This window comes from Callithrix jacchus, chromosome 8, assembly GCF_049354715.1.
Source record: "Callithrix jacchus isolate 240 chromosome 8, calJac240_pri, whole genome shotgun sequence".
Lineage (NCBI taxonomy): Eukaryota > Metazoa > Chordata > Mammalia > Primates > Cebidae > Callithrix > Callithrix jacchus.
Window position 1 is genome coordinate 58,902,884 of NC_133509.1, and position 27,522 is coordinate 58,930,405.

At 41.0% G+C, this 27,522-nt stretch overlaps 1 long non-coding RNA gene across 2 annotated transcripts in view; it reads left to right on the forward strand.

Moving 5' to 3' along the window:
- Positions 1 to 20,128, forward strand: part of LOC144577375 (uncharacterized) — a 182,632-nt gene extending 162,504 nt beyond the window's left edge. For both annotated transcript variants that reach the window (XR_013521122.1, XR_013521121.1), the window contains one exon: positions 18,137 to 20,128. This is a non-coding gene — a long non-coding RNA (uncharacterized LOC144577375). The remainder of the gene's footprint in view (positions 1 to 18,136) is intronic.
- Positions 20,129 to 27,522: the final 7,394 nt, after the last annotated feature.

Sequence of the window (27,522 nt, forward strand, 5' to 3'; positions counted from 1 at the left end):
GGGGCCACTTTAGTGCCCTGCTGGGTAGAGACATTATGTTACAGTGAGTGGAGGAGGGAGGGAGTGTAAGGTAGTGAATGGCAGAATGAGTGGACAATGAGTGAGTAAAAAGAAAGTGCAAGGAAGAGTGAATGAGTGGAGTAGTGAGTAGAGGAGTGAGTGAGTGTAGGAGTGAGTGGAGTGAGTGTAGGAGTGAGTGAGTGTAGGAGTGAGTGGAGTGAGTGTAGGAGTGAGTGTAGGAGTGAGTGAGTGGAGGAGTGAGTGAGTGGAGGAGTGAGTGGAGTGAGTGTAGGAGTGAGTGAGTGTAGGAGTGAGTGGAGGAATGAGTGAGTGGAGGAGTGGAGGAGTGAGTGGAGTGAGTGAGTGGAGGAGTGAGTGGAGGAGTGAGTGAGTGGAGGAGTGAGTGGAGGAGTGAGTGAGTGGAGGAGTGAGTGAGTGGAGGAGTGAGTGGAGGAGTGAGTGAGTGGAGGAGTGAGTGGAGGAGTGAGTGAGTGGAGGAGTGAGTGAGTGGAGGAGTGAGTGGAGTGAGTGAGTGGAGTGAGTGAGTGGAGGAGTGAGTGAGTGGAGACCAAGATTGCTGACAAGAACTCACAGTATTTCGCTGTTGTGAGGGAGCTCCATGCTGGGAAAGTGTCCCTGGAGGCTGCATGGTAAGCCATGGTTTCAGGCAGGTGCACAGGTGTGCCTCGTGGAGGGTAGTAGTTTTTCAGCCACAAGTAGGGACTAATTCTTCGGTAACAAAACTTCCTGCTGCTGACTTCTACCCTGTGTTAATTTGAAAATGTTTTCCTTGAGGGAGTAATATTCTGGGTCAGATTTTAGAATTTTCCTTCAGGTTGGACGTGTCTGTCTTACACATAACTGGTCCTACAATAATGTAGAATTCATGTCTACATTTCTGTTTCAGGCCTTTTGGTCCATAAGAAAATTTGTTGTCTTAGATAAGAGAAATGAAGACCATGCTCAGGTTATGTGCATGCATTTAATTAATGTGTAGCGTCTAGTTTTGTGGCATTTAGGAAAGAGTTGCATGAAGGGGAGGGTATTTTAGGAAATCTAAGACTGAGCACTGGTTTGTCCATGAACTGTGGCTGTGACAAAACCCTCTTCTGCATTTGGGGTCAGGTGCAAGTCTAAGTGAGAAGTAGGCAGCATTTTTGTGTGCTCAGCACAAACCCCAGGAGTCCTGATGGACATTTCATCACGATGCACAATGGAAGAGTCTTGATGAATGTCAGAGAGAAGGACAGATTGTAATGCCATATTCATTCAAAGCACTCACTTGCCTATTATTCCCATCCAAGAGTCATTCGTTTTTTATTTGAGAACTATATTAAAGTATAACAAGAATGAAAGGTGGGCTAAGAAATCTTATTGCCCACGTAAATGTTCCCTTCTGCTCCTATCATTCTTCAAAAAGAAGAAGACACATTGTTCCATACTTGTAGAGGCCCTGCTTCTGAGGGACCCAGGGATATGTTTGGAAGACCCAGCAAAAAAGGAAAGAAGCTTTCTAATTGTGTGTGTGTGTGTGTGTGTGTGTGTGTTCGGAGCCAGTTTGTAAATTTAGATCACAAAATTCCTGAAGAAGTTCAAGGTAGGGTTTCTAGAATGTTGCAACACTCCATAAAAAGGAAAAAGTCAACTGTTTGCCTGGACTTAAAAGGCGTGTTTTAAAACACATTACCTGGATTTACTAAATGTTTTGTCATTGAGTAAATGTAACCTGGTCTAATTTCATCCTAACTTGGCACCCATAGATTGCTCTGACCTCCAGCTGTTATTATAACCTGGCTTATGGTAAATTGGGTCATTATATAAAACTTTTCAGTAGCCTCATGTCTCAGGTTGTTTTAAGCACTTCTGTCTGTATGGTAACTCGTTCGTTGCAGCTCCCAGAACTCCACTTCCTCTTTCTATCTTCTTCATGTGGTAGCAATAACAGTATAGGATAAAGCTAAATAGTACATTCTTCTATGAGATGCCATCACATTCAAATGAAGCTCAACTGTTTGAGGCTTTTGATTCTGCATGTAACAACCTATTTGATGAATCAGAAAGGAGGGCAAGCCATTTGACTTAAGAGAAAGGGCCAGTGCGTTTAAGGGTCTTTGTCACAAAGCAATGGCTTCTTGAATGGTATTTTCCCAGGTCTGGAAAGCAACTGACCTCTGAGACAAGTTGAATTTGCCTCAAGCCTCACTGCATTATGCCATTAGAAAGAAGCTGAGTGAAGCCCAAAGATGATCAAACTGTGCAGCCTACCTGACTTCTTAAATCCCTTTGTGGAAAGAATCCTTAATTGCGAAATTTCTCCAAGAAATTTAATTTGCTCAATTTCTTAATAAATCTTCCTGTAATTTCTCAGTGGACCATGCAGACAATATTTACTTGATTTGAATAAATGACTAACAATATGGATAAGGAAGCTTCTCTTTAAAGTGTGTCCATTGATTAATGACTTGGGCAAGATTCACTTTATGGTTCTTGGCTGCCTTATTAGTCATTTTATAATCATGAGTTTTTGTCACTTGAAAATTCAACTTTCTCTGTGGAAACCCAGTTGCAGTCACGTGTTTTTTACTGTTAACTAGGGAGAATGTGACCATACTCACCCTGTGACAATTCAATGACTTTGCCTTTGGAAAAATTTACTAAGCTTTTTGATAGTGCACCCTTGAAGAACACTGCCCAATAATATGGAGAATCACAAAGCTGGGCAGGCCCTTAGATCTCTTCCAGCTGAAACCGCTGATGTACAGAAAAGTAAACTGAGGCATAGAGCCAACAACAGGGTTACCTGCATTGTTAGGCTGCCCACCCTAGATCAGTACAAGCTTCTTCTACTAGGAAATACATGAGCTTTTGTCCCAAATTTACCTTCTGGTTGGGGAAGTAAAACTGACACATGTAAACATGTAAAGATAGCACACAGCAAGATATCAAGTATAACCAGATGTAGCCCATACTCAATGTAACAGGTTGCATTTTACAGTCATGCTGGATATTAGGACCAGTCCACAGTTCAGGTTGGAAAACAAAGCAAGCTTTGAGTCAGAGCAGAGCAGCAACAACTGTCATTCTGTGGCACAACATAAACCTGGGCCACCTGCCATTTCAGTCTGGGTTGCATGTGGCAAAATTGTCAAATGGATCAGACAGAGGGGCTCCAGGATGCAGAGAACCCAGCCTAGAACCACTATGACAGGAAGGTCAGAAAAGCCTGAAGCTCTTGTCCGGCAGGACTTTCTTCTACCTCATTCTGGCAGTGTCTTTCCAAACAGGAGGCTGATACGGTACAGGAGCTAGTAGCACAGGTTCTAGAGCCAGGTGGACCTGGGTAGGTCCCAGACCTGCTACTATGTCATTGTGTGACTTTGAGCACTTTATTTTACTCAAGTTTCATTTCCTCATCTGTAAAATGAGGATATAATTAATGCCTGCCTGACATAATTCTGTGAAGATCAACTGAGTTAATGAATGGAGGTAAAACATTCAGCAGTTTCTGACAATGCTTATTGCAAAGATCTATTACTAATATACTCAAATCAACTATGCTATTAGCAATGAGAGAGTGTGTGTGTGTGTGTGTGTGTGTGTGTGTGTGTGTTTCCATATACTGTGTTCTGGCTGTTTTAGCCATCAAGGAGAGATTTGATTTATGGGATTCAGTTGGTTGTACAATGAATAGCCATATAATAGCTGGAAACAACAAATGATGTTAAGGTGGAATCATAAGGAACAGCTCATTTGTAAGTGGTCCTGTCGATTGTTAGATGTTTATCAATCGGCTTCTTTTTTACAGGCACAAAAAAGACTACATTTCCCAGGCTGCCTCACAGTCAGGTTCAGGCTATTTGACTAAATTATGGACAGTAAGATGTGAGAATTCATGTGCACCACTTCCATGTTGACATACACCCACCTGATGATTCCCTACTCTTGCCACTCTTTCTTCTCCTTTCATGGTCACGTGTTCCAGATGGAGTAACCACTAAATGGAATGAGCACATATCCCTTAGTTATTGCTTGTAGTAGAGCCAAGGAATGCAGTTACCTACACTTTATAATATTGCATGATCAAGAAAGAAATTTTTATTGTGTTAAGACTCTGATTGGAGATACTATAATATTAGGATAATAATTTAAAGATTATTATGGAAACTAGCGTTAATTATCCTAATGCCTAATTGTGCAGACTGGCTGACTAGAACTGTTCAAATGCAAAGAAAATGAAGATAACAAAAATGTCCATATTGAAATAATTCAAAGACCATGGTTAATAATAGTCAATTGTATTAATTAAAGTACAAGCCATTTTTAATGTCATGCCCAAAATTATGTTATTGGGTTGAATTTACTTTTGATTTTGCTGTTAACCAGTTTTTTTTTTTTTTAAATAATACCCCAAAAGGCAACATTCTGACTTGGGACTGAAAACAGGGTGTATGTTCAGTTGTTGCCAGAAAATGCCCTTCACTATATGCTGCTGAGTGAAAAACAAAAGCATATTTCAAAAAGTACAGATTGACTTCATTGAAAAAAACTATTACAGTGTCTACAGTGATGTTTCTCATGGCAGTGGGGTTATAAATAGTCACGTAATTTTTTCCTGTGTACTTTATTATGTTTTGTAAATCTTCCTCAAAAGCACATATGACTTGTAAACAAAAAGATAGTAAAAAGCCGTCTTTATTATTTAAATATTTTTTATTTCAAGTCCTTTATTCTTTTGCAGATAAATAATCCCTGATATTACTAAAGTAGAAAAGCAACAATAAAATAGACTATTCATATAGATTTTGATAGCAAAATCTTGCTATACAAAGAATTTTATCTTTGAGCTTAAGGGCTTGAGCAAGTCAAGTCACATCATTAGTTCCAGGTTGTGGGAGGAAGTGCCACAGCTGAGCTAGCAGTACCGAGGTGATTTTCAAAAGGAGGGATTTTAAGCTGAAATAGCAGAAAGACCAGAACATTGGCCTGAAATACCTATGTTTGCTTTGGAAAAATACCAGTAAGAAAAAGTTCACTGTAAGAAAGATATTTCTGGTGCAGTTTCTTTAATAGTCTTCTAGTGGCTTAAGTATTCTTCCTTTTTTTTTTAAATAAAAAACTGCTTTACTGAAGTATAATTGATATATGAAAAACTTCTCCCATATTTAATGTATACAATTTAATGTTAAGCCATAAGCATGCACCTGTGAAGCCATCACCACAATCAAGGTGGTAAACACATCTATCACCCCCAAAGATTTCCTGGTGCCCACCCCTTCTTTCTGCAGGTAAGAACAGGACATGAGATAGAACCTCTTAAATGTTTTAATTGCACAATACAACACAGTATCATTAACTATAGAAACTGTGTTGCACAGCAGATCTCAGGAAGTTATTCATCTTGAACAACTGAAGGTTTTTACCTACCGAGCAACAGCTTCCTATCTATCCCTGCCCAGACCTACCCCAGTCACCATTCTCTGCTTCTATGAGTTTGACGATTTTAGATACCTCACATGAGTGAAATCAGGCAGTCTTGCCCTCTCCGATTAACTGATTTCCCTTCATATATTGTCCTCCAGATTCATCTATGTTGTCACATATCGGAGGATTTCTCTTTTTTCAATGCGGCATAATATTCCATTTTATATATATATATATATATATATATATATATATTCTGCATTTTCTTCAATTAATTCATCCATCAATATGATTTAGATTATTTCCATATCTAGAATATTGTGAGTAATCCTGCAATGAGCAGGGAGTGCAGATATCTCTTTGAAATTCTGATTTAAATTTTTTGGATCTATACCCAAAGTGGGATTGGTGGGTTATATGGCAGTTCTATTTTTAATTTTTTGGGGAGCTTCCATACTGTCTGTCATGGTGGCTGTACCATTTTACTTTCCCATCAACAGTATACAAGGGTTTAAATTTTTCCACATATTCACCAATTTATCTTTTGACTTTCTGATAACAGCAACCCTAACAGGTATACAATGTGCATCATATACCATGACCTAGTGGGATTTATCCCTAGGCTGCAAGGATGGTTCAACATGTGGAATTCAACTAATGTGAATTCTGTGTCCCTTCTGTGGCATTGCATCCCCTCCTATGTGACTAGGTCCTGGTGAGAGAACCAAGCTCTCTCTTGCCACACTGCCTTGTCTTAGAGCCTGCAGATATCCACTGTTGCCCAGTCATGCCCCAGCATAGCATTCATCTGCTGTGGGTGCAGATGGCTGGGAACTGGGGTGGTCAGAGACAACTGAGGAGATGGGCTTTTCTCCAGTTGGACGTAACTCTGGTCAATGACAGTAGTTCCTTCTCTGTAATAGCTTGACCCCTTTGTCTTGGCCTAAGTTTGGTTTTCTCTCACCCCACTTATATCCAACCTAAGTTTAGTCTTCACAAAACTTCCTGAGAAAGTGTTTGAACTCCAGCACACAGTTGCAAAACCTTCACTGAGCATTTGCTAAGTGCTAGCATGGAGTTAGGCCTGGTGACTCACTCACACTTGATCATGACATCTGTATAGTATCACTGCATGTCACTCACACTTGATCATGACATCTGTATAGTACCACTGCATGTCACTCACACTTGATCATGACATCTGTATAGTACCACTGCATGTCACTCACACTTGATCATGACATCTGTATAGTACCACTGCATGTCACTCACATTGGAGAAAACTCAAGCTCAAATGCCTGCCTAGATGTTCTTTCTTATATTAACTTTAAGGATGCCAAAGTCAGCCTAGCAGATAGACTGAAGATGGGCATTGTTTTCCCTCACTGACATGATTTGTTATTTAAATTATTATAGTGGAAGGCATAGAATGGGGTTCTGATGGAAAAACCTCCAGCTAGCTTGTACACTGCCATTCCCTCTGTCACAAATACTTGGAGCCAATGCAGGCATAGCAAATGAAGCAGGTCTCTGGCACTTTTTCTCACTTCAGGGTGAGTGGAAAGGAAAATATTATTTCTCAAAAGTTTTTTCTTCTATGGACTTCTGCACAGAACATGGCTTTCCTGAGGTGCCTGGCTACAGGTGCAGTATGTCGTATTGCTGGATGAGCTTATACTTTCCCCCAGCCAGAATATGTCATTTGCTAGTCTTGACACTGTAACCCACATCCTCATACAGTCTATTCCTTTGGCTTAGATTTGTACCTAAAAACAAATAAAAACCCTGTTAAAATGTGTCTTACCTCCAGAGCCACCTTATTGTTCAATGGACGATTGCATTACTGAAGGAACCCAGAATAGGAACTTCCTCGATTACTTATTTGCGATGAATCATGCTCTGTCATCCAGTGGCATTCTTCCTAGCTCTGTTAACTTTCCCTCTATGTGTGTCTGCCAATGAATATTCTGATTCCGCAAGAGTAAAGATTTTATCTTACTTTTTTTTTGTATAGTCTGTAGTGACCCAGAATTCTTTAAGGAAGGTGCTGAGTGGATATTTTCAGTGGGGCTAAATAATGATTTTCTGCTGCTCTCCATTTATTTCTTAACTCAGTTTAGATTTAGAAATGATTAGAGTTGATACTAAAGACCGTTTCATCCTATCCCCAAACCCCAGCATTGTGTAAATAAGAAAACTACACTAGTTATGAACTACCCAGGATAACACCCTCATTAGTGGAAGCATCAGGACATGGCTTTTCACTTCAGTGCTCTCTCTATTACAGAGTGCAGTATCCAGGCATCTAATGGGGTCAGGAGGAAATGGGACATAAAATAGGTAAGTTCTGTAAAGGAGGAAGCACCAGGAGAGTGAGGTAGACTCTGAGGCTGGGAAAGGGGAGGGAGGCTACCAGGGATCATGGTGAAATCTAAAGGTAAGAACAACAAAAGAGGAAGGAACATGGGCGAGAGCAGCAGGAATGGAGAGGCAAGCTTCATTTAACTGCTCTTTTGCCAAGGTCTGAGCCAGCTGTGGGAAGTTACCGTATTTCAAAAATGGCAGCAACAGTGCCTCAGATCCAATCAGCTCCTCTACAGCAGGACCTTACCACATCCCCAGCAGGAGGTGTGTCTAGTTCTTTTCCCTTGAACCTGGACTGGCCTATGACTTTCTAGTAACCAGGAAAATGTGGCTAAAGGGGCATATGTGACTTCTAAGTCTAAATGTTAAGAAGGCATATGTGACTTCTAAGTCTAAATGTTAAGAAGGCAGCCAGCTATTGTCTGGTTTTCTTGGAACATTTGCAGGGGGTAGGGGTGGGGAGCAGTGGGGGCAGCCAGCTGCCATGTAACAAATCCAACTAGCCTGAGACCATTGTGCTGGAGAGGTTGCAGGTGGGCACTCCAGTAGACAGTCCCAACTGAGCCCAGCTTTCCAGCCATCCCTGCCAAGGTGCCAGACATGTGAATAACCCCACCTGCGACTCTAGACCAGGCTATCTGCCAGCTGAACACCACAGAGTGACCTCACTGATGCCTTTGGAGTCAGAGGAGGGGGGTAGAAGAATTGCTCTGTCAAGCCTGACTGAATTTTTGACATATATGACCTGTAAAATATAGTAAAAAAGGTTTTAGAGAATTAAGTGCATGCCCACACGTACAGGCTTGGGCCCCGGGGACCTATGGTCGGCAGTCGGCCCCACCTTCTGTTTGCAGGTGTTGTAAGTCATGGTATAGCTCAATGGAAAATCCATGTTTAGTTCAGTGTGCAAACAGGAACTGATTCTACTTGAAAAGGGGAATCGAAACACCCCACATGGGTACCACAGTGCAAAGGAGAAGGTTAATTGTGGAAAAAGATGATGCCAAAGCACATGGTCCCAGAATGCTCGGCCCAGAGAGACACAGAGTTGCACTCCTTCACAGCCATGTTCATAATAAGATAGCATATTCCCAGTATACTGAAGCAAAATTTTTCTGTCCAAAATCCCTCCTGGATATAGAAAGGCACATGAGTCTCCTTTTTGTGCTGGAGTTCTGAAAGTTAGAGCTGGGCATGGAGAGGGCATGGGTGTGTCAGTGTGTATGGAATATTGTATTTCCAAAGATAGCGTCAGCAATATCTCCTCTCTCACTTGCCACTCTTCCATCAAGAAGGTAGTCTGTTCTCTCTCCCTTTGAATCTGTGCCAATCTTGTGATTCTTTTGAGCAATGAAATGTGGTGAAATGGGACCTTGAGAAGCCTGGCAGCTTCTGCTATTGCTCTCTGGAGGAAGTCAGCTTTCATGGAAGAAGTCCAACTCTCTTAGAATGACCATGCCACGAGAGGCCAACCTTGCCATATGGAGAGGCCTCGGGGAGGGGAACTCAAGCCCCCAGCTGACAGCCCTGGCTGGATCACAGCCGCCAGCCAACACCAACATGTTGCCAACAACGTGAGGAATGTTGGTGTGGTAGTGGGTCCTCCAATTCCAGTCGAGCTGTCCCAGCTGACTACACATGAACAGAGGTGGGCTTTGCTTGCTGAGACCTGCTCAAACCACCGAACCATAAACAAATAAATGGTTCTGTTGTCCTGGGCCATGAAGTTTGGAGGTGGTTTGTTATGTAGTCATAGCTAACCAAAATAGGAGGAAAAGACATAGAGCTGGCCTGTGCGCGTGGACGTACCGTGATGGGGGTATGAAAGTAAGTTCCAGGACAAAGGCCTGGAAATCCAGGGACAGGCCATAGCATTGGATTCAAAAGGGGTGACTGAGAGTCATCAAACAGATCACAAATGGAGAGTTTGCCTCAGAAATTCGAGAACATAGAACAGGGGACAGATACAAGGAGAGGATACCAAGGCAATGGTTAATTAAGTTTGTGGGTTATTTTTTAAAAGTGTCAGATCAAGAAGGATTTTTGAGGGATTTTCTCTGACCCCCTTCATATAAATTGCTTAAAGGATACAACTAAAGCAAATATAAAATAAATATTTCTAAAATTTGATTTTAATAGGACTTTGAAGCAAGCTTATATCCCAGTCCATGGCAGGGGCAAACAGCAAAGAAAGGCCATCACTCTGCCCTTACCTGTGCCAGGTAGCATCCCATGCAGTCCTGGTGGCTGAGGCAGAACGGGGTCAGGATTCACTGTAATGCATTGTTGTTTACATAGTAAATTTTATATGGGTCTAATTTCTTGCAAGGGCCCTGTTATCTTCATAAAGCCTTGACTTAAAGAACCCTTCTTTAAGGGTTTGTGTGTATGATATAAATACACATTCAGGAGGGACCTTGTGGATATGAAGATTCTAGTACTCAGAATCTGTAAATAGCTAGGTAAGCGCCACCATTTGTAGAATTCTTTTTTTTTTATATATATAAAGTATTTTTATTTGTATGAGATGTTTGGATTGGCTCAAATGCTTAATACTTTTTTTTTTTTTAATTTTTTATTGGATTATAGGTTTTGGGGTACATGAGCAGAGCATGCAAGACAGTTGCGTAGGTACACACATGGCAGTGTGCTTTGCTTTTCTTCTCCCCTTCACCCACATTTGGCATTTCTCCCCAGGCTATCCCTCCCCACCTCCCCCTCCCACTGGCCCTCCCCTTTTCCCCCCAATAGACCCCAGTGTTTAGTACTCCCCTTTCTGTGTCCATGTGTTCTCATTTTTCATCACCCACCTATGAGTGAGAATATGCGGTGTTTCATTTTCTGTTCTTGTGTCAGTTTGCTGAGGATGATGTTCTCCAGATTCATCCATGTCCCTACAAACGACACGAACTCATCATTTCTGATTGCTGCATAATATTCCATGGTGTATATGTGCCACATTTTTCCAATCCAGTCTATTATCAATGGGCATTTGGGTTGATTCCAGGTCTTTGCTATTGTAAACAGTGCTGCAATGAACATTCGTGTACATGTGTCCTTATAGTAGAACGCTTTATAGTCTTTTGGATATATACCCAGTAATGGGATTGCTGGGTCAAATGGAATTTCTATTTCTAAGGCCTTGAGGAATCGCCACACTGTCTTCCACAATGGTTGAACTAATTTACACTCCCACCAGCAGTGTAAAAGTGTTCCTTTTTCTCCACATCCTCTCCAGCATCTGTTGTCTCCAGATTTTTTAATGATCGCCATTCTAACTGGCGTGAGATGGTATCTCAATGTGGTTTTGATTTGCATCTCTCTGATGACCAGTGACGATGAGCATTTTTTCATATGATTGTTGGCCTCATATATGTCTTCTTTCGTAAAGTATCTGTTCATATCCTTTGCCCACTTTTGAATGGGCTTGTTTGTTTTTTTCCTGTAAATCTGTTTGAGTTCTCTGTAAATTCTGGATATCAGCCCTTTGTCAGATGGGTAGACTGCGAAAATTTTTTCCCATTCTGTTGGTTGCTGATCCACTCTAGTGACTGTTTCTTTTGCCGTGCAGAAGCTGTGGAGTTTCATTAGGTCCCATTTGTCTATTTTGGCTTTTGTTGCCAATGCTTTTGGTGTTTTGTTCATGAAGTCCTTGCCTACTCCTATGTCCTGGATGGTTTTGCCTAGATTTCCTTCTAGGGTTTTTATGGTGCCAGGTCTTATGTTGAAGTCTTTAATCCATCTGGAGTTAATTTTAGTGTAAGGTGTCAGGAAGGGGTCCAGTTTCTGCTTTCTGCACATGGCTAGCCAGTTTTCCCAACACCATTTGTTAAACAGGGAATCCTTTCCCCATTGCTTGTTTTTGTCAGGTTTATCAAAGATTGTATAGTTGTATGTATGTTGTGTTGCCTCCGGTGCCTCTGTTTTGTTCCATTGGTCTATATCTCTGTTTTGGTACCAGTACCATGCTGTTTTGATTACTGTAGCCTTGTAGTATAGTTTGAAATCCGGTAGTGTGATGCCCCCCGCTGTGTTCTGTTTGCTTAGAATTGACTTGGCTATGCGGGCTCTGTTTTGGTTCCATATGAAGTTCATGGTGGTTTTTTCCAGTTCTGTGAAGAAAGTCAATGGTAGCTTGATGGGGATAGCGTTGATTCTGTAAATTACTTTGGGCAGTATAGCCATTTTCACGATATTAATTCTTCCTAACCATGAACATGGAATGTTTCTCCATCTGTTTGTGTCCTCTCTGATTTCGTTGAGCAGTGCTTTGTAGTTCTCCTTGAAGAGGTCCCTTACGTTCCTTGTGAGTTGTATTCCAAGGTATTTTATTCTTTTTGTAGCAATTGCGAATGGCAGTTCGCTCTTGATTTGGCTTTCTTTAAGTCTGTTATTTGTGTAGACGAATGCTTGTGATTTTTGCACATTGATTTTATATCCTGAGACTTTGCTGAAGTTGTTTATCAGTTTCAGGAGTTTTTGGGCTGAGGCAATGGGGTCTTCTAGGTATACTATCATGTCGTCTGCAAATAGAGACAATTTGGCTTCCACCTTTCCTATTTGAATACCCTTTATTTCTTTTTCTTGCCTGATTGCTCTGGCTAGAACTTCCAGTACTATATTGAATAGGAGTGGTGAGAGAGGGCATCCTTGTCTAGTGCCAGATTTCAAAGGGAATGCTTCCAGTTTTTGCCCATTCAGTATGATATTGGCTGTTGGTTTGTCATAAATAGCTTTTATTACTTTGAGATACGTTCCATCGATACCGAGTTTATTGAGGGTTTTTAGCATAAAGGGCTATTGAATTTTGTCAAATGCCTTCTCTGCGTCAATTGAGATAATCATGTGGTTTTTGTTTTTGGTTCTGTTTATGTGGTGAATTACGTTGATAGACTTGCGTATGTTGAACCAGCCTTGCATCCCCGGGATGAATCCTACTTGATCATGGTGAATAAGTTTTTTGATTTGCTGTTGCAATCGGCTTGCCAATATTTTATTGAAGATTTTTGCATCTATGTTCATCATGGATATTGGCCTGAAGTTTTCTTTTCTTGTTGGGTCTCTGCCGGGTTTTGGTATCAGGATGATGTTGGTCTCATAAAATGATTTGGGAAGGATTCCCTCTTTTTGGATTGTTTGAAATAGTTTTAGAAGGAATGGTACCAGCTCCTCCTTGTGTGTCTAGTAGAATTCGGCTGTGAACCCGTCTGGACCTGGGCTTTTTTTGTGTGGTAGGCTCTTAATTGCTGCCTCAACTTCAGACCTTGTTATTGGTCTATTCATAGTTTCAGCTTCCTCCTGGTTTAGGCTTGGGAGGACACAGGAGTCCAGGAATTTATCCATTTCTTCCAGGTTTACTAGTTTATGCGCATAGAGTTGTTTGTAATATTCTCTGATAATGGTTTGAATTTCTGTGGAATCTGTGGTGATTTCCCCTTTATCATTTTTTATTGCATCTATTTGGTTGTTCTCTCTTTTATTTTTAATCAATCTGGCTAGTGGTCTGTCTATTTTGTTGATCTTTTCAAAAAACCAGCTCTTGGATTTATTGATTTTTTGAAGGGTTTTTCGTGTCTCAATCTCCTTCAGCTCAGCTCTGATCTTAGTAATTTCTTGTCTTCTGCTGGGTTTTGAGTTTTTTTGATCTTGCTTTTCTAGCTCTTTCAATTTTGACGATAGGGTGTCAATTTTGGATCTCTCCATTCTCCTCATATGGGCACTTATTGCTATATACTTTCCTCTAGAGACTGCTTTAAATGTGTCCCAGAGGTTCTGGCACGTTGTGTCTTTGTTCTCATTGGTTTCGAAGAACTTCTTTATTTCTGCCTTCATTTCGTTGTTTACCCAGTCAACATTCAAGAGCCAGTTGTTCAGTTTCCATGAAGCTGTGCGGTTCTGGGTCGGTTTCTGAATTCTGAGTTCTAACTTGATTGCACTATGGTCTGAGAGGCTGTTTGTTATGATTTCAGTTGTTTTGCATTTTTTGAGCAGTGCTTTACTTCCAATTATGTGGTCAATTTTAGAGTAGGTGTGATGTGGTGCTGAGAAGAATGTGTATTCTGTGGATTTGGGGTGGAGAGTTCTGTAAATGTCCACCAGGTTTGCTTGCTCCAGGTCTGAGTTCAAGCCCTGGGTATCCTTGTTGATTTTCTGTCTGGTTGATCTGTCTAGTATTGACAGTGGAGTGTTAAAGTCTCCCACTATTATTGTGTGGGAGTCTAAGTCCTTTTGTAAGTCATTAAGAACTTGCCTTATGTATCTGGGTGCTCCTGTGTTGGGTCCATATATGTTTAGGATCGTTAGCTCTTCTTGTTGTATCGATCCTTTTACCATTATGTAATGGCCTTCTTTGTCTCTTTTGATCTTTGTTGCTTTAAAGTCTATTTTATCAGAGATGAGAATTGCAACTCCTGCTTTTTTTTGCTTTCCATTAGCTTGGTAAATCTTCCTCCATCCCTTTATTTTGAGCCTTTGTGTATCCTTGCATGTGAGATGGGTTTCCTGGATACAGCACACTGATGGGTTTTGGATTTTTATCCAATTTGCCAGTCTGTGTCTTTTGATTGGTGCATTTAGTCCATTTACATTTAGGGTTAATATTGTTATGTGTGAATTTGATACTGCCATTTTGATGCTAAGTGGCTGTTTTGCCTGTTAGTTGTTGTAGATTCTTCATTATGTTGAAGCTCTTTAGCATTCAGTGTGATTTTGGAATGGCTGGTACTGGTTGATCCTTTCTATGTGTAGTGCCTCTTTCAGGAGCTCTTGTAAAGCAGGCCTGGTGGTGACAAAATCTCTGAGTACTTGCTTGTTTGCAAAGGATTTTATTCTTCCTTCACTTCTGAAGCTCAGTTTGGCTGGATATGAAATTCTTGGTTGAAAGTTCTTTTCTTTAAGAATGTTGAATATTGGCCCCCACTCTCTTCTGGCTTGTAGTGTTTCTGCCGAGAGATCTGCTGTGAGTCTGATGGGCTTCCCTTTGTGGGTGACCCGACCTTTCTCTCTGGCTGCCCTTAGTATTCTCTCCTTTATTTCAACCCTGTTGAATCTGACGATTATGTGCCTTGGGGTTGCTCTTCTTGTGGAATATCTTTGTGGTGTTCTCTGTATTTCCTGCAATTGAGTGTTGGCTTGTCTTGCTAGGTGGGGGAAGTTTTCCTGGATGATATCCGGAAGAGTATTTTCCAGCTTGGATTTATTCTCTTCGTCCCCTTCTGGTACACCTATCAAATGTAGGTTAGGTCTTTTCACATAGTCCCACATTTCTTGGAGACTTTGTTCATTTCTTTTTGCGCTTTTTTCTCTGATCTTGGTTTCTCGTTTTATTTCATTGAGTTGGTCTTCGACTTCAGATATTCTTTCTTCTGCTTGGTCAATTCGGTTATTGAAACTTGTGTTTGCTTCGCGAAGTTCTCGTATTGTGTTTTTCAGCTCCTTTAATTCATTCATATTCCTCTCTAAGGTATCCATTCTTGTTATCATTTCCTCGAATCTTTTTTCAAGGTTCTTAGTTTCTTTGCATTGATTTAATACCTGATCTTTTAGCTCACAAAAGTTTCTCATTATCCATCTTCTAAAGTCTAATTCCATCATTTTGTCACAGTCATTCTCCGTCCAGCTTTGCTCCCTTGCTGGTGAGGAGTTTTGGTCCTTTCTAGGAGGCGAGGTGTTCTGGTTTCGGGTGTTTTCCTCCTTTTTGCGCTGGTTTCTTCCCATCTTTGTGGATTTGTCCGCTGGTTGTCTGCGTAGTTGCTGACTTTTCGTTTGGGTCTCTGAGTGGACACCCAGAATGTTGATGATGAAGTATTTCTGTTGCTTGGTTTTCCTTCTACCAGTCTAGCCCCTTTGCTGTACGACTGCTGAGGTCCGCTCCAGACCCTGCTTGTTTGGGGTGCACCTCTAGTAGCTGTGGCACAGCGAAGGACGCTACCAGTTTCTTTCTCTGCTCTCTTTGTCCCAGGATGATGCCTGCCTAATGTCAGTCTTTTGGATATAGAGGGGTCAGGGAGCTGCTTGAGGAGACAGTTTGTACTTTATAGGGGTTTAGTTGCTGAGCTGTGCACTCTTGTTCATTCAGGGCTGTTAGGCTGCTATGTTTTATTCTGCTGCAACAGATCTCATTAAAAAACCCCTTTTTTTTTTTTTCTCAAATGCTCTGTGTTGAGGGGTTTGGGCTTTATTTTTGGATGTCCGATCAGGTGTCCTGCCCAGCTAGAAGGCAGACTAGCCACTGTTTGGCTGCCGAGGCTCCGCCCTGCTGTTGTGTGATTCGCGCTGTTCCTGCCGGCTCTGCTGTGGTCTCCGCCACGCCCTGAGGCGGAGTCTCTTCGTTGTAGCGTGTTGCCTCAGCAACGGCAGGCTGCGTCAGCAGTGGGCGTGTATCTCAGTAGGGACGGGTTGTCTCGGCAACGGCTGGCTGCGTCAGCAATGGGCGTGTATCTCAGTTGGGGCGGGTTGCCTCGGTAGTGGTGGACGCCCCTCCCCCACAGAGCGTCTCGGACCGTCTGCTCGGGATAGTTTGAAATCGCGGTTTTGTTCGTCCCACTGGGTATCCCAATCCCTGCAATCCCCTGGGCTGGCCTACTGTCCAAGTCTCGTTCAGTCTCAAGTCCAGCCCTCTCAAGTCTCAGGTTGCCGGTTCAACAGGACACCTGGACAAGTGCGCCCCGTGGGGATTGCTGGGTAGGGCCGGCCGCCGCCGCCCCCACTGCCGGCTTCGCCAGGCAGACCTACTGCCTGGCGTCCCGTGTCTTTTTTATACTTGGGAGTTTCCCCGTTCTGTGGGCAACAAAGATCAGTCTGGAAATGCCGCTCTGACTCACTGTTTGCGGATTCAACGAGAAGAGCTCCAATCCTGGGTTGTTCTCACAGCGCCATCTTTCCATTTGTAGAATTCTATCTTCACTGTGTCTATTTCCAACTGTGTACCCTGTGTGGTATGTTAGCATAGATCATAATTGATGCATTATCACCTTAAAGAAATTGGATTTATTATTCCATCTCTTGCTTCAATCACATTCAGAATATTCTAAATTTCTAGTGTCTCAGCAAAAGCTATGCTGAGGATTATGTTAGCCCCGTCCCTTAACAGAGCTTAGCCTAAGCTTAATTATGGAATATTCCAAGGCTGCTTCTTGTTTCTGCAGCCATTTTTTGTAATATGTTGTTCCTTTTACCAGGGGAAACAGGAATACCATGTCCTGTGATAACTAACCTCAGTCCTAGGGTGCCATGGAAGCCTGCCCCCTCTCATGTGCATTATGCTCCTCACCTGCCCCCTCATCCACGAACACTTACTCATTTTGATGATGTAATATGTGAGATATTTTTTGAATAATTTTTGACACAGTAACATGTTCATAATGTTGTTTACTTGAAAAGGAACATAACGCTATGATAAACACAGCATTAAAAATGTAATAGAAGTAGAAATTCCATTATTTAAACTACTAATGGCAACATTTCTTTTAGGGAGAAACTGTTCTGCAAATATAAAATAATTTGTTCTGCTTTAGAAAATAACGTGATAGAGGCACTTGACTTAGAAGGAAAGGCCTGAGGGTGAAGAGTTGGTAGGAGTATAAGAAACAGCAGGCAGTGGCTAAATTGCTCTGCAGGAGCCCAGAAACAGGGAAAGAGAGCCCAGAGGTATTCCCAGGCTGAGGACAGTAGGGCATATGATGGCTGGTGGGGATCCTCTGGCAATGCGGATGGCCAGAGGACACTGTGAGGAAGGCCTGGCTGATGTTTTATTTGAAGCTATATGCTGCAATATACACTTTCACTCTCTGGTCTTCAGTTACCACAGTCACAAATATAACAGTTGTGTGTGTGTGTGTGTACATATGTGCTTGTGCATGCACTCAAACATGCACAAATGTGTGTTTTGGGGAAGGAGGCAGATCTGGCAATAAGCAGAGATAACATTTATGGAGGCAGAAGCTGGAACCAAGAACTGACTATGAGAAAATAGACTCCTTATCAATCTGTAGAAATTTAAGGAGGGCTTTGGGCTTTTACAAGTAGAGAACTGAGGTTTGCACCATTTTATCCAGACCTCAAAATCCATAATTATGTAGCTGGAAAGAAGAATCAAGTGTTAAGATTCGTTATCTCTTGGTGGTGGGGATAATTTTCTTCTTTAGGGTGTTTTCTATTATATTTTCTACATTGAGCATTTAGTATTTTTAAAATTAGGAAAAGTTTTTAAAAACTGCACTCATTCTGAATGTTCCTGAATTTAGCCATAAGTTGGGAAGGACTTAACAAATTAATCTCATACCTGGTGTTAGTGACTAATAACATATAATGAATGGATAATAATAAACATGTGCAAAACATTGTGTTTTAGCAGGGGCCTCCTGGAGACTGTAATTCTGAAGGGCAAAGGAATATAATTTCAAGTAGAGGAAGACAGCATGACTCAAGTAACTCCATATTTGACTTATCTAAAGACGTATGTTGCCCGTTAGCTAAAGGTGTGGATAAACTCTGGAAATGGAAGGAGAATTGTATCTCATGAGTGATATTTGAGAAAAGCAGAAGTTCTCAAGGCACCCAGAAACGTACCTGTGGAAATTCTGCCTCTGTCTGTGAAAATTGGCACCAATATTTCCTACTGGGCTCTTCAGCTATCATGAATTGTTTTCTCTTGGATTTTAAAAAATATACGCTGGGCGCTTTACTCTTCTTTACCCTCCAGAGTGGATAAAATCCCTAATAGCTTGAAGCCCAAGATTTGTGAACATATGTTTTATGAGGGCAGGGGCCGTGCCTGTCTTCCCAGCTGCCTCCTGAGGACCTAGAACAAAGCCTGGGACAGAGAAGGATACAATAGCGACTGATAATCACTTATTTTACTAAGCGTTTACAGTGTGAAAGGGCTTGTTCAAAGGACCTTAAATATACTCCAAGCGTCTCATGCATCCTTACAACATGCTGGTGAGGCAGATAAATTTTTTATCCCTATTTTGTAGATTTAAAAAGCTGGGACACAGGGAGATTAAGTCACTTACCCAAGTTTGCACAAATGGCAAATTGTGAAGCCAGCCGTAAACTCAGACTGCCTGTGTTTATATTCTGATGCTTTGGTAGCTGCTGTATAAATGGAAGGTAGCTAGAGGAAGGGAGGCAGGGAGGAAAATGTCAGTCACTTCGAGTTATTTTTCTTCCCCTTTGGCAAGAGGATGCTGCAGAGGTCAATAATTCCCTCTGAATTCAGGTGGGGTCCCTTTGAAAATGAGCGACAGAGAATTTTGTGTTTCTCTATCACGGGAATAGGAATTTGACTCCCGGCACCCCCATCTCAACCCCTGACACTGGATGAGTTATCTGCGGTCAGCCTTGCATTTTTTTAGCTTTTCTTTGGAGATGTATCAGGTGACAAGCTGGTCGGTGAAGCAGTTTCCCGAAGAGGCTGCGCCCTTCCCTGAACACTAGAGGGCAGTATTTCAACAGGCCTGAGGATTTTGAACGCATCATTAAGTATGCTTTCATTATTTTCAGGAAAAAAAAAAAAAAAAAAAAAAAAGAGCCTGTTGGACTGATTATTTCAGCTCAAGAATTTGAGAGTCCAGGGTAGGATGCATTTTAATGACTCCAGGGAACCGATCAAATTAAACACATTATCCAGGATTTTCTTCCCTGGCCTCCTCTCACCCGCCTTCTCAGTGCTTCCGTCTGGGCTGCATGAGTCGCAGCCCTGCGCCCCGAATCGTCTGGCTTGCACAGAAGCAGCCCTTGCTGAAGAACCCAGGGCCAGAAAAGGCCTCAGCAGCTTGTCTTGGCGCAGATCCTCCAAGATCACCTTCCAGCAAGACAAACTTAACCGTTGAAGGTTGTGTGCCTAGCCAGCATACCTGCAGCCGGATAGGATGGCCCTTGGCAGGGAAAAACCAACCTAGTCCTGGCGGCTGCCACATCCCCGAAGACCTAGAGCTACACACTCAGCTGGGAGCTTTGCATATGTGATCTCTAATCGTCTCAAAAACCTTGCAAGAAAAATAGTTTTACCATTTTGCAGACAAAGAAACAAATACAGAGAGGTTAAAAAAAATGTGCCCAAGGTCACAAAACCAGCAAGTACAGAACTGGAACTCACATCAGAATGTCCCGCCGCAGAGCCTAGGATACACATGCCATCTACCTATAGCCACTGCCTCTCCCTCTCTTAATCCCTTAAATTCCCATAGTTGGCCAGAACATTAAGTGGACACACTGCATAATTTCCCTTGAGGGGAGGATGGACAGAGGCATCTACTTTGGACCTTGAGAGTGTAAACTTCAAAGTTTTATTCATTCTCCATCCCCTGCAGCTCCTGGAATAAACTGACATTTAATGGTTGCTCAGTGCTGTAAAGATGAACTTTATTTAATTTAATAATATTCTGTATCTCCTTCAGTTATTTGACAGATTTACTGATCATTGTGAAGAAGTTTTTTCACTTTTATATAGGAGCTGTTTCTGCTCAGCTTCTTGTTAAAACACCCTTAGAAACCCATAAGTAAATGTTGTAACTGCATTCTTAGCTTTATTCTCACTGATAAGAGATATAAGTGATTTTTAAAAGGCAGAACTAACTAATCAATCCAAACAAGCAGCTGTAATGTGATTTTAGAGCAATCTGCATGATAAGAGTTGGCCAAGGAGAAATAATTTCCTATAGCAGTGGGGTAACGTGCAAATGAAATATACACTCCAGGCTCCCTCACATCACAGAATGTCTGAGAAATGCCAAGCATAATGTGTTTATGAATGGGAAAGCCAATGGTGTTATATTTTCTCTCAGGTTATTCTCAATCTCATTTTCAGAAGGGACAAAATAGCTCTAAACATTTCTAAATATTTTACTCCATATGGTCCAAATCCCAAGCTTAAAAATATCTACCAACTGCCCACAGAAAAGGTGTTTTAACGAAAAATAAAGAATCAATTTAATTGGAAAATCTCCTTAGGAAAGTTTTCTCAGTGGTAAAATATTGGCTGCCTGCCCTGTGGTGTAGTTGAATGTCTTCTAGCAAAGGCTGGACAATTATTCATTAACCATGTCATGGAAAGTTCACAGTTGGTGGAATGTTGAAATGGGTGACCCTGGGGGATGTTTCCCTCACTCTAAAATTCTAGAAAAGGAAGCACATAGATGGTGATTGCCTTTAATCATAACGAAGTCCGCTATATTATCTTGCAGAGAACCAGGACCAGTGATCTCATCCTCTTGCATGGTCAGAAAGCTTGCCAACTTTCCCCACACCCATCTTTCAACTCCTGCAAACAGGACGGGCCGCCAGTTTTAATAAGCTTCAAAGAAAAGCAAAGAAATCATTATTAAAAATGAGTGAGGAAAGAGTTGCTATACCTAAAATGAGAAAGCTCTGTGGCTGTTCTCACTATCTTGAAAACCAGCTGGTACATGACAGATGTGACAATCAGCACAAACCCTAATTTTTTTCTTTCAACTGTGGACCCAACACGGAAGCCCTGGTGCCCGCCCCTGAGGCCTTCAGCACGCCTGTGAGTGTGTGTGCTTACTTATGGATGGGTGGAGCAGCTGGCCTCCCCATCCAGTGTCCTTTCCTCAGCTCTCTACCAAACATTTCTTGAGTGTCTACTGTGTGCCACGTGTGTCTGTAGGTACTGGGAACACAGTAGTGGGCAAGTAAACCAGGGTTCCTGTTCCCAGAGGACTTACATTCTTCTGGGGAGAAAGACAGAAAAGCATGACTAAATCAGAAAATAGTAGAAATACTTGCTCAGAGGAAAATAAGACATGGAATTGGGAAGGGGAGGGTGTGAGGAACTCCTTTAGGATGTCTGGTGAGGGAAGCCTCTGAAGAGTGGCCTGAATGATGAGAGAAAGCCACGCACGCACAGATCCAGTCAACAGCATTCCAGATAGGGCAAACAGCAAGTTCAATGGCTGTCAGGTGGAAAAGCCCATGGCATGCATGAGAAACACCAAGAAGACCAGTGGGGCTTTAGTGTCATCAATGCAAAGATTGCGATATGAGCTGGGATGGGGGAGAAGTGGCCATGCTGTAATTGGAGAGTGACTGAATCCTGACTGCACTTGAACCATGTAGATCCAGCCTCAGTCACTGAATAAAGGACACTTCAGGATAGCCACAGTTCTGGATCCTTATTCAGGGTACCATTTAGCATCCAGCCATAAGTACAGTTGGCAGAGATGGCCAAAATTCCCTCAGAATGACTCCCCATGTGAGCCTTGAATCTGAAAGTTGGCTGGGGGTGGGGGTGGGGGGGAACAATCACTCTTGTCCTTCATCAACTTTGAAAAATCCATCAAGCATTCATTTACCTGTGATAAGTGCAAGGCCAATATTTCAAAATCTCCCAAGCACCAGTAATTTTTCCCATTGTATCTCTGACTCACCCAAGAGTTTACCTCAGAGTCCCATGAAAACAGCACTCTCTCTGCTGAACAATTTTTAAAACATAATATTATTACAGTCAACTAGAGTCATTGTTCCCCAGGAGGGGAATGATGTTGACGGCTGGGATTTTAGTGTGTGCTGCAGCCTGAAGCTGTGCCGCATGCCACGCACAGTTCCACCACACCTAGGAGCTGTGTTCTTCTCCCCTAACTTTTCTGTTACTTTTATATTCTATTTATAAAGGTAGGTAGAAAATTCTTGATCTTAGAAAATAACTTTGAATGAGAAACAATTAAAAGGCACCTAAACAGAGCCCCACTGAGACTTGGTTCTTTTGGAGAAAGGTGTCCAAACTCCAGCTCACCAACATATGAGCAAAATCAGGCCTAGATCCCTCCTGCTCTTCCTCCCGGCTCCTTCCCTGAGACAGTTTCATTTCAGAAGCAGGCATCCTCCCACTTTGGCCTCCACTCTGCATCTCAGTCTTGCTCTGGGCTTGCTGCCAACCAATCCTGTGGAGTCACCCAGGTGAGAGCGCTGCAGTGTATCGGACTAAACATGAGATGCCTGGAGTTGAGTCCCAGCCCTGCTCCTAACAAGTGTCTGTCTGGTGCCACCTCACCTCTCCCAGCCACAGCACCTCAACTTGTAAGGCCTGCCAACTGAACCAACTACCAGGACTGTCATTTGGCTAGACTCAGATGGCTAATGGCTTTCCTTGTGTAGGACAACTCTGCTGGGATGGGCATCTGATGAGATCTTTGGAAGGTCTCTGAGACCCTTTCGGTGCAGTGTGGGCAAGTCTCTATACTGACCTAGGATTCCGAAAAAGTAATCTCTGTGCTCTTCATACTTTCCTACACCTCTTGTACCCTTCTCCCAGTCAGTCAGAACATCTGGATGAAAAGAAAAAAAAAAACCAGTTACCATCTAGTTTATTTTCTTTGGTTTGACTTCCAAACTAGGCCCCTAGGAGTCAGTCAGAATCAAAAGGGATTACTCTGAGGGGAACAGAACACAGAAATGCCATAATAAAGATTAATAACCATGCCCTCCTCCCTGACTAGAGATTAGGAGGGCTATCTGGGATGGAGGTGGGGGGAAGCAAACAGTGACCCTGGACACACTGTGGAAGCAGCCAGAGGCCATATAAAAAGGAACTGACTGGACAGATGCATGAATAAGGGCCATTACTACCTAGAGAGGCAAAGCACCATGCAGGCACTGCTCCTGCCCACTGCCTGTGGCTCATCCGGTAGAGAGACACCCACTGAAATCCTGACAAGGCTGAGCTGCCACCAGGCTGTCCTGTATGGGACATTTACCATTCTTGTGACTGTCCCAGGATACTAGCAATCTCTTTTCTTATGAAATAGAGCAAGGGACATTGACTTCAAGAAGAGTGGATGGTGTAGAAAGACGAACGCCACCACCTGAAGCCTGTGTGGGGCTGGATGTGGGGCAAATGAGCCTTATTACACAACTCTGTGACCAATTATGATGCCTGGCATTGGCACAGAAGGATGACAGAGTTTGAAGGAATCCAACAAATAGCATTATTTTCCCCAACGTTTAGAATACTAGCCAGGAACCTTGAGAAACACATAAACAGTAGCATTCAAGGAGCCAAAAACACAAGGTTTTGATGGCGTTAGGCCATAGGAGTAAGCATAAGCATGGGTCACAGGATTTTTTTTTTTTTTTTTTTTTTTTTACTTTGTGGATTTATAGGATTTGGACACACCACATAGCCGATTCTTACAGTTGTGTGATGGGCTTTTGACTGATGGGACTGTGATGTCTTAGGTGTTAGTAAACATAGTCCAATGGGGTTTTGATCTTGTAGTGAATGGAAATTTTATCTACAGTCAAGTAGCTGTTTTTATACACATGGGGCAGCAAGTGCCAGCCCTACAAACATACAGGAGCTTCTCTGGGGTAGGTGCACAAAGAAGCCAAGGCAAGGCTGTAATTAGAGGAAAAAGAGAATGTTTTCATATGTCAGTCTTTTAAGTATAGGAGATGGAGCAATTTCTTCATTGCTTGGCTTCAATAACTAGTCCAAGACTTCACAAAGCAGAAGATACATTTCATGTATCTTACAAACAATTTGTATGTGAAGTTCTGCCTTTAAAGTGATGAGCCAGGCTAGATCAGTTGCCCAGTTTCTGGTCCTCTTTTTTTTTTTTTTTGAGATGGAGTTTCACTCTTGTTACTCAGGCTGGAGTGCAATGGCGCGATCTCGGCTCACCGCAACCTCCGCCTCCTGGGTTCAGGCAATTCTCCTGCCTCAGCCTCCTGAGTAGCTGGGATTACAGGTACGCGCCACCATGCCCAGCTAATTTTTTGTATTTTTAGTAGAGACGGGGTTTCACCATGTTGACCAGGATGGTCTTGATCTGGTCCTCTTTTATAATATTTGGAAAACTCAACAAAGACTATTGGCAGGGAAGGGATAGACAGAGACATTATATAAGAAGATGAAGTGGTCAGTTCACCAAGAGGACATAGTTACTATATCCATTACCTAGTAATAGAGCTTCAAAATCCATGAGGCAAAAACTTTAGAACCAAAAGAAGAATAAAGCAAATTCACAATTATACTTAAAGATTTCAGCACACCTCTCCCAGTAATTGATACAAAAAGTAGACAGAAAATGAGTATGAGTACAGATGTTTTAGACAGTATTATCAATCAAATTGGCCTAATAGAATACTTTGCTCTAAAACAACAGAATACATGCTTTGTTCATATAAACCTAGAATATTCATGAGTCATAAAACAAGTCTCAATCTCAATAAATTTAAAAGGATCAAAACGTGCAGGAAAATTAAACTAGCATACAATGGAATTAATTAGAAATTAAGAGAAATATATCTAGAAAATAATAAAATATATTTTTTATATAATGTGTGTCAAAGAATAACTTACAAAATTTAATATTTTTGGATTGAATGAAATTGAAAACACCAAACATCAAAATAATTGAGATGTATCCAAAGCTGTATTTAGGGAGAAATTTATAGCATTAAATGTTTTTATTAAAAAAGAAGAAATATTTCAAATCAAAGATCCAAACTTCTACCTTAAAAATTAGAAAAATAGCAAATTAAATCTAAAGCAAAAAAGAAGGAAGGAAATAATAGAGACAACATTATTAGTAAAATAGGAAATTAAGCAAACAAAAGAGTGAAACAATAAAATCAAAAGCTGATAGTAATAGGCTGAATAATGGTCCCCCAAAGATGTTCATGTTCTAATCTCTGCGACCTGGGAACATGTTACCTTATATGATTAAAAAGAACTTTGCAGGTGTGATTACTAAAAGAATTAAGGGTTTTATCCCGGTGGGTCCTCCAGTGTAATCACAAACATGCTTATAGAGGGAGGTAGGATATCAGAATCATTAGCAGGAGGGGTGATGAAAATTGGAAGATGCAGGGAGGGATCATGGGCCATGGAATGCAGGTGGCCTCTAGAAACTAAAAAAGGTATGAAAATGGATGCAGACTTCAGAGTCTCCAAAAGGAATCAGTCCTGCTGACAGCTTGACTTCAACCCAGTGAGACTCATTTTAGACTTCTGACCTTCAGAACTGTAAAATAATAAATTTGGGTTGTTTTAAGCCACTAAGTTTGTGGTAATGTACTGAAGTAGCAATAGGAAACTAATTCATCAATCCTTTGAAAAGATCAATAAAATAAATAAATCTATAGTCTGATTTATAAGGAAAACAAGAAAGAAAAAACAAAAACGAAAACGTAGGAATAAAAAAGGGGAATCACTTCAGATTTTCCAGATGGCAAAGAAAATTATGAACAACATGTCAATGAATTCAACAGCTTAAATGAAATACACAAATTCCTTACAAGATGATAATTACCATAGCTCTGTGAAAATGAAAATAGAAACCTACAAGGTTGATTTGCATCCTTTTGAAAGCATAGAAACCCAAAGAAAGAAAATAGATAAGCTAAAAATGATAGATAAATAACCTCTATCTATCAAAAGAATTTAATCCGTAATTGAAAGCTTCTAACAAACAAGAAAACTTCAAGCCTAGATGGCTTTACTGTGAATTAGTCCAAACATTTAAAGAAGAAATAATAATAATTCTAGTTGTTACTAATAATTCCATAAAATAGAAAAGGAAGCAATATTTTCCAGCTTACTTAGGGGGTCAGTATTACCTGGGTGCCAAAACCAGACAAAAATATTATGAGAAGAAAACTATAGGCCAATATTTCTCATAACTATGCATGTAAAATTCTCAAATAAATTTGAGCCAATTAAATCCAAAAACATATAAAAAGGATAATATATAATGACCAAGAGGGGTTTACTTCAGAAATGCAAAGTTGATTTAATAGTAGAAGTTAATTAGTATGACTCATATTAACAGATAAATAAGGGAAAATGATAAGACTCATACATGAGGATAAACAATTGGAAACTAAAATTTAAAAATATCTTTTAGGGTAGCATTTGAAAAACATGAAATTCTTAAGTTTAACAAAATATCTGAGAGACTTGTATACTAAATTGCAAAATACTGCTGAGAAAATATTAAAGACTTAAATTAATAGCAAGATATACCATATTCATAGATTAGAAGATGCAATATTGTTTCTTTCCAAATTGATCTATGGATTCCAAGCAATCCCAACACAAATTCTTGCAAGAATTTTGTAGAAGTTGGCAAGGTGATTCTAAAATTTATATGATGCTGCAAAGGACTAGAATAGACAATCTCTGAAAAAGAACAAAGAGAACTCACCCTAATTTTAAGACTTCCTATAAAGTTACATGTAATGATAGTGGGTTATAGGCATCGGTACACACATACTTATTAGTGAATCAGAATATAGACCCACACATATATGATCAATTGATTTGACAAAAGTACCAAGATAATTCAATAAAGTTGGGATAGTCTTTAAATGTGGCTACAACAAGCACTATGAAGAAAAAAAAGGACTTGGACTTTTACCATATTCCATATACAAACATTAACTTGAAAGGAACCATAGAAGAAAATGTAAGAGCTAAACTACAACATTTCTGGGGAAAAAAGGGGGATAAATCTCTGTGACCTTTAGGTAGGTAAACATTTCTCAGGTAGGGTCTTGAACATTAAAATGAAAAACTTCTACTCTTTAAACATCATTGTTTACATAATGCAAGGGCAAACTACAGCCTTGGGAAAAAACATTTGTAAAACACGTATTCTACAAAAATATTTGTTTTCAAAGTATATAAATAATTCAATAACAAGAAGAAACAATTTAATTTTTTAAAAAACAGGCAAAATGTTTAAACAAGCACTTCACTAAAGAATATAGAAG